This window comes from Helianthus annuus, chromosome 8 (genome assembly GCF_002127325.2).
Source record: "Helianthus annuus cultivar XRQ/B chromosome 8, HanXRQr2.0-SUNRISE, whole genome shotgun sequence".
NCBI classification, from domain to species: domain Eukaryota; kingdom Viridiplantae; phylum Streptophyta; class Magnoliopsida; order Asterales; family Asteraceae; genus Helianthus; species Helianthus annuus.
In genome coordinates this window covers 94593887-94602209 of record NC_035440.2, presented here as the reverse complement: position 1 = coordinate 94602209, position 8323 = coordinate 94593887, and the positions used below count along the sequence as shown (strand labels likewise).

Genomic DNA, 8323 nt, shown 5'->3' with positions numbered 1-8323 from the left:
TATAATACTTTTTATTTTTAATCTTTTGCACTTCTTAATTGGTTTTGTATTAATGACTTTAATAACTAGTTTCTTATGTTGAAGGTGATTCTTCCTTATCGTTTGTCCGTGGTGTCTTGGCATTATTTTACTGTCTATATAAAATAAAAGATTTTCACCATTTATATCTCCACGGTCTATATGGAGGTATGTTGGCTACCTGGTCGGGGGTTAAGGGAACGGTTTGGTAAAGGTCTTGCCCTTGTTCAGCGTTTAGAGGTCCTGCAAGGGACCTAGGTCAAATTTAGTAGGACCTCCTTCAATACCCAAAGGTATTGGATGGCGGGGGTCCAAACTCTTTGACCCCCTCATAAGTTAACTACTATTAATACTATAACCCGGCTATTTAGGACTGTATCCCTGCTGACTCAGACTACTTAGTCGAGGGTAACGTCACCTCCAAAAGAGGGGCCTACCATAATTTGCATTAATAACTTAATTAATTATCTTTCAATAATCCGACCCTTTAGGATTGTATCCTTGCTGACTCAAACTACTGGGTTGAGGGTAACGTCGCCTTCAAAAGAGGGGCCTACTACAATAACTAAGATAATCTCTTAAACAAGTGCAAAATTGCGAAAATAATCAAAGGTTATACTAACACACGAGTCGGATCCAAGTGATTCATCTTGTCTATCTGTTTTTTATTTTTATTTTACTTTTCAGCATTTAGTTAGTTTTATTTTCTTAGTTTAAAAATCTTTTTCTAACATTTTGATTTGATTAGACGTTGAGGATAAACCGGTACTAAAAACTCTTGTGTCCTTGGACGACCTTGGTATCTTACCAACACTATACTACGTACATGATGGGTGCACTTGCCCATATGTGTTTAGTGTTAGTAAATATCGTGTTTTATAAATTTATAACTTGGCTAAAAAGTGTAAAAAGGGCTTAAAATATATATCTAAAACATATACACACTAGCACGCATCAAGTTTTTGGCGCCGCTGCCGGGGACACAAGGATTTTAAGAAAGTTAGGAATCAACGGCCTAATCATTTTTTTATTTTCTTTTTATTTTTTTAGGATTTTTTTTTAATTTTTCAGCTTCTGCAGAGCTCGGCACGGGCCGTTCCTGGTCGGACACGGGCCGTGCCCAGCAGTGTTACTGGCAGTTTTTAGTTTTCCGAGTTACAGAAGGCTGACCACGGGGCCGTGTCGGTGCAACACGGGGCCGTGTCCAACTCTCCAGTAACAGGGATCCGGAAAACAATCACTGTAACTCCGACCACGGGCCGTGTTCACTGAGCACGGGGCCGTGGTGAACCTTCTGACCGACATTCTTTTCTGTTTTTATTGCAGGACTTGGAACCAGACACCGCCTCCACGTAGTGTATGAGCTCCAGTTCTAATAAAGACATAAAAGAACCTCTAGAAGAACCCGAACGCTTTCTTAGAAAAAGACTAAAAGCTAAAAGCCAAGAGAAGGTTTCGGGGAACCCACTTCCAATGGCGGACCAACGTACCCTCATGGATTATCTACGACCCACCGTAGGTAATCTCGGCGCCGCTATCAATGCACCGAATGTTGAAGCCAATAACTTCGAACTTCGACCGCATTTGATACAGACGCTTCAAAACTCCGCAACCTTACATGGGCTTGCGGACGAGGATCCCCATCTACATATTACTAATTTCTTAGAAATATGTGATACCTTTCGGATCAATGGAGCATCAAATGACGCCATCCGCCTCCGAATGTTCCCTTTTTCACTAAAAGACCGAGCAAAAGCTTGGCTTAACGCCCTCCCAGCTGGATCGGTAAACACCTGGGATGAACTAGCCCAAAAGTTTCTATATAAGTATTTCCCTCCCGCTAAAACGGCTAAATTAATGACTGAAATTAATACATATTCACAAGAGGACGGGGAATCCTTATATGAAACTTGGGAAAGGTTCAAGGAGCTATTGCAAAAGTGTCCACATCACAGCCTTGCGATATGGCAACAAGTATCCACTTTCTATAATGGGTTGTTGCCACACACAAGGCAAACAATTGACTCTAGCTCCGGGGGACTTTTAGGTAATCGCCGCCCACATAAAATATATAATCAAATTGGGGAAATTGCTCAAACCAATTTTCAGTGGCACACTCCCCGAGGCAATAAATCCGTTGCCTCGGGCACCCATAAGGTTGATGAAAGCACTTCTTTACAAGCCCAAATCGAGGCCCTTTCTTCAAAAATAAAAAAAATGGAAATGACAAAAACGGTCTCGGTTATGGCTTGTGAAGGGTGTGGTGGGCCACATGAAAATTGGAGTTGTATGAAAGAAACAGATGATCAACAAGAATCGGTAAACTACATTGATAATAGACCTATGCTGTCGGGTCCTCCAACGGGCACCTACAACCAAGGATGGCGAAATCACCCTAACCTTGGTTGGAGAGAACCCGGCAATGGTAGTAACCAACAAAGCGTAAACCAACGAACAAACTTTCAACGACCAAGAAATGAGTCACAAAATTTCCCTCAACAACAAGGTGGACGAGAAAAGCTTGAAGATACTATATCTCGCCTCATCTCCGACACTGAAAAGAAAAACTCGGATAGGTTTCTACAATTAGAATCAAATTTTAGAAATCAACAAGCTAGTATTCAAAACATCGAAAAACAAATAAGTCAACTAGCACAAAATTTCTCCGAGAGACCACAAGGCGCGTTACCAAGCAATACCGAAACAAACCCAAAGGCGCAAGTTCATCTCATAACACTACGGAACCGCACCGTGGGTCCTACGGAAGGCCCGCCGCCTACCGAGGAGACCGTAACACCGCCCCTACAAGAGAAGGGTTCACCTCCCTCACCAGAACCTACCAAGGCTCCTCGAGTTCCGTACCCTGGTAGGTTAATCCGTCAAAAGACCAATGAGCAATTCGCAAAATTCGAAAGTCTATTAAAACAATTGCATGTCAACACTCCTTTCATTGACGTCCTGACCCAAATGCCTAAATATTCTAAGTTCATGAGGGACTTCCTCACTCATAAAAGGAAAATTGAAACATTGCAATTAGTTAACTTAGGCGAAGAATGCTCTGCCCTCGTACTCAACAAACTTCCCCAAAAGAAAATTGATCCCGGAAGCTTCACAATTCCTTGCTCGATTGGGGACTCCCCCGTGCGTAATGCACTAGCCGACCTTGGGGCTAGCATTAACCTCATGCCCTCATCAATGTTCAAAAGACTCGGCCTAGGAAAAACGAGTCCTACAAAAATGAGCATACAACTTGCTGATCGATCCGTCAAATTCCCGCAAGGTGTCATTGAAAATCTCCTAGTCAAAGTCGACAATTTCGTCTACCCGGCCGACTTTGTCATACTTGATATGGAGGAAGACACCGAGGTCCCCCTCATACTAGGGAGACCATTTCTCGCCACCGCACAAGCAATGGTGGACATGAATGACAGAACACTCACTTTAAAATATGGGGATAATAAAGTAAAATTCGGGGTTGGGAAGAAAATAGAAGACGATGACCCGGTCAATTACATGAAGGTTATTGATTTGAGTTTGGATGATGCTCTCCGACGGTGCAACATGGGATGCAAAACATCCGGCTCGGATAACATATAACCTCGCCTTGGGTCTAGCCAAAGACCCTTATAAACGTGGCGCACCACGGAGGCATTCCACGGAACTATCCTTAGTCTAGTTTAATCTTTTAATTTTAATTTGCAGGAATAAAACACACTCATGGTGGTCAAGGATAACAAGGGAAACGAGAAACATAACCCCATGCACAAAAACAGTGCCATCCGACAACAATTTCTTCATTACTGTAAGTTCAGCACGGGCCGTGCCCAGCCAACACGGCCCCGTGCTGAACATCCTGCAGACAAACGCCCAGTTCAGGTAACTGGACACGGGCCGTGTTCACTGAACACGCCCCCGTGTCCAGGCTTCTGTTTCTTTTCTTTAATTATTGTTACTGGCACCTGAACACAGGGCCGTGCCCGGTCACCACGGGGCCGTGTCCAGACTGCAAGTAACATAAAATTTAGCTTTTAACACCATTTTACACATTCAGTCAACCTAAAAATTTATTTTTGGGACACATTGAGTAGAATGTGTAATTTAAGTGTTCGGGGGGGGGGGGAATGCTAAAACCTTGAATTTTGCAAGTCCTAATAACAAGCCTTACACAAAACTCTATTGGAACCGCTAATCACCCCAAAATTTTTTCAAAAATTTTCATTTTTTTTACTTGTCTAAGTTTAAGTTGGGAATTCTAAGTATAACAAGGTTATATTTTTATAAGTTTACAACCGATAGCGTCGTGATAAAAAGAACCAACATAAGAAAATTATGAAACGGCATGACAAGCTTAGTTAAAATTCGATTATATATATACTTGATCACATAAAAACCCATTCCCACAAAAGTGAGTTTTGACCCTTTATTGAGCATATACATCTTTACGTTAAATGCTCATTTTTCGTTTCTTGTGTGAATAGCCGCTTGGTTCTTATAACTCTAGAACTTGCCACGACAATTCATTCTCGGTCCTTACCAACTTAAACCCAAGTAAGTAAATGAGCATTTAACGTAAAGATGTATATTTGTATGCTCAATAAAGGCTCAAAACTCACTTTTGTGTGAATAGCCGCTTGGTTCTTACGACTCTAGAACTTGCCACGACAATTCATTCCCGGTCCTTACCAACTTAAACCCAAGTAAGTAAATGATGGAGGCATTAGGACTAACCCTTTTTCTTTCAACACCATTATTTTTATTTTTCTTTTCACCTACCCAAAAATTCCCCCTAGTTAACCCCTTTGAGCCTAAACCTTTTCATTTCTTAACCCAAAACCCTTTTTACCCACAAAAAAAAACCCTTTTTATTTTTTACCTTTTATTTTAGTAACAAGCTCGGTTTTCATGTGACTGAAAAAAATATAAAAATATATATTTTATAATGAAGTTGGAAATAAACAAACAAAAGCTCCTCAAACAAAAGCTTGTTTGAGTAAATACTTCATTAAAAATAAAAAGTCACAAAAATAAAATGTTTTACGAAAACCAATGCTTTTTACGCCTTTCGCCCTTTTCTACTAACCACTAACCCAACTACCCACCTTTAGCCCAAGCCTAACCCTTCACCCACAAAGTCCTCTTGATATTTACAAAGGTATAAAGTTAAAAAGGAGGAGGATCGATTGCTTGGCAAGCTTATGGTAGGAATAAGTTCCATGCCGCTCTCGAGTGATTCACTAAAAATACACCTTCGGCCGAGTGTGAGGGATTTCCCCCGTGAGGTATGTGAACTTGTATATAAATGAAATTTTAGAAAGGCATGCTATGCCTTAATAAATAATTTACCTTATGAAAAGTTTTTAATAAGTCATGACGAATAGGATTGTAAATAAATAAAAATAAAACCTAAACAATCTTGGAAAATCCCGACACTCTATGACAAGCCCAAAACCTTCTCTTCTACCCATTCCATTTGGGAGTGTAAGCCATATATTAAAGAGTTTTGCTTGAGGACAAGCAAAAATTCAAGTGTGGGGGTATTTGATGTGTGTAAAATGCAACATATAAATTTCATCAAATGAGGCATGAAACTAACCCTTTTTAAGTACTAATGTTGGAAAAAGTGTGTTTTTGTCTTCCTTTTGTATTTTCAGGATTAAATGAGCTCAAATTAACAAAAGAAGCAAAAAGACAGCTAAATCTAACATAAATACAAGAAAGGGAACAAAAGTGGACTGCCCGACCCCTCGACAGCATCCTCCCAAGCAAAACAGAGAAGGCAGAAGACTGAACACGCCCCGTGCTCAGCGAGCACGGGGCCGTGCCCAGCGAGCACGGGGCCGTGCCCAAGAAGCAGCAGGAAAGACAAACCTGTAGAAGCTTCTATTGCTCACCGTGGGGTCGTGCCCAGTGAACACGGGGGCGTGCCCAAAGTACTGCAGGCGCATTAATTGTAATTGCGAATTACAATTAATGAAGAGAGATAGTGTCAGACGGGCACGGGGCCGTGCCCAGCGGACACGGGGCCGTGCCCAGGCCTCTGTTCAGCCTATAAATAGGAGTGCTTGGATTCATTGCAACTCATCCCTTGGCACACCACCTCTCTCACACTTCATCCACCACCCACCACCATCACAACACCATCATCCACCACCATCATCCATTGTCCATCATAGAGTGTGTGAGTCGTCTCGGGATCCAAGATTGATCGTAAGAGTTCTTGACAATCAAGGCCATGTTTGCCTAAGTCTCTTACATCACATGGTGAAGACAAGTGTTTAGTATAATACTTTTTATTTTTAATCTTTTGCACTTCTTAATTGGTTTTGTATTAATGACTTTAATAACTAGTTTCTTATGTTGAAGGTGATTCTTCCTTATCGTTTGTCCGTGGTGTCTTGGCATTATTTTACTGTCTATATAAAATAAAAGATTTTCACCATTCATATCTCCACGGTCTATATGGAGGTATGTTGGCTACCTGGTCGGGGGTTAAGGGAACGGTTTGGTAAGGGTCTTGCCCTTGTTCAGCGTTTAGAGGTCCTGCAAGGGACCTGGGTCAAATTTAGTAGAACCTCCTTCAATACCCAAAGGTATTGGATGGCGGGGGTCCAAACTCTTTAACCCTCTCATAAGTTAACTACTATTAATACTATAACCCGGCTATTTGGGACTGTATCCCTGCTGACTCAGATTGTATCCTTGCTGACTCAAACTACTGGATTGAGGGTAACGTCGCCTTCAAAAGAGGGGCCTACTACAATAACTAAGATAATCTCTTAAACAAGTTCAAAATTGCGAAAATAATCAAAGGTTATACTAACACACGAGTCGGATCTAAGTGATTCATATTGTCTATCTGTTTTTTATTTTTATTTTACTTTTCAGCATTTAGTTAGTTTTATTTTCTTAGTTTAAAAATCTTTTTCTAACATTTTGATTTGATTAGACGTTGAGAATAAACCGGTACTAAAAGCTCTTGTGTCCTTGGACGACCTCGGTATCTTACCAACACTATACTACGTCCACGATGGGTGCACGTGCCCATATGTGTGTTTAGTGTTAGTAAATATCGTGTTTTATAAATTTAAAACTTGGCTAAAAAGTGTAAAAAGGGCTTAAAATATATATCTAAAACATATACACACTAGCACGCATCAAGAATGGTCCAAATCTGAAGTAGTGAATATTGTGAGGATTCTCCGGTGTTTCTATGCGTGTTCGGGCCTTAAAATCAACATCGAAAAATCTAATCCTTATGGCATAGGTGTGGAATCGGAAGAAACCAGGGTTTTGGCTAGTGAGGTGGGGTGTAGGCCGGATTCTCTCCCGTTTAAGTACCTTGGTCTAAAAGTGGGAGCCAATATGAACCGGATCAACAATTGGCAACCGGTGTATGATACTTTTCGTACTCGTCTTGCCAAATGGAAATATAATCTTTTGTCGATAGAGGGTAGGGTGGTCATAATAAAATCGGTGTTGGAAAGTTTACCATGTTACTACTTTTCTCTCTACAAAGCTCCAAAGAAGGTGATCTCTGTCACACCCTGACTTTTACGGAAGCATGGTTATTTGGTGTGACTTCTTAATACCATAGCAATCAATCATAACAATGCTATATGATAAGACCAAAAGATTTTCATCCATTAATAAAGTTTAGAAAATACCACAATACCATTGTCTTGAAAACATTGACGCCAATTAGTTACAAACCATAACATGTTCAAATGAGTTCTCATGGACTCAAGAAAAGACTTTTAATAATCCTGAGTTTAGAAACATTTATCCCGTCCAGGAATAGGATACATCTTTTAAACTCTACAACCACGGATGACATCCTTTATTCAACACGCAGCTTGTAGACACATGCATACACTTGCCAGATCCATTTATTTCCCTGAAATACATGTAGTTTGAAAAATCAACAAAAGTTGAGCGAGTTCATGTGTATATGTGTAAGAATAAACCTTTGAAATATATCTGTATGTATGAAAGTCCCTGGTATGTAGCAATAAGGAAAAAGAGATCACCAATGGTTTGCAAGGCCATTGATATGTGTGAAGTGATGCAGGAAGACTCAAACCTACCAGATTTCGTACCGGGCTTCCGGCTGTAAGACATAGTCACCACATGGTCCATTCAGCGGACTCAGGAGTGGGGCTCGCTACACCCAAATAGATCTATCACTCATGTCCCTCGGTCCTACGACGAGGATTAATGGCCTTAAGTATCCGCCTACCCACTCACATGATCTAAGTAGTAACCCTCCTTAAGCTAACCATACCATGTATAAAATGTCTGTAATAAT

The 8323-nt window shown here is 40.7% G+C and overlaps 1 non-coding gene across 1 annotated transcript; it reads right to left on the bottom strand.

The window, feature by feature from the left end:
• Positions 1-1869: 1869 nt before the first annotated feature.
• Positions 1870-1976, bottom strand: LOC118481423. The gene has a single exon (XR_004865631.1). It is a non-coding gene; the product is annotated as a small nucleolar RNA R71 (small nucleolar RNA).
• Between the last annotated feature and the right edge of the window lie 6347 nt (positions 1977-8323).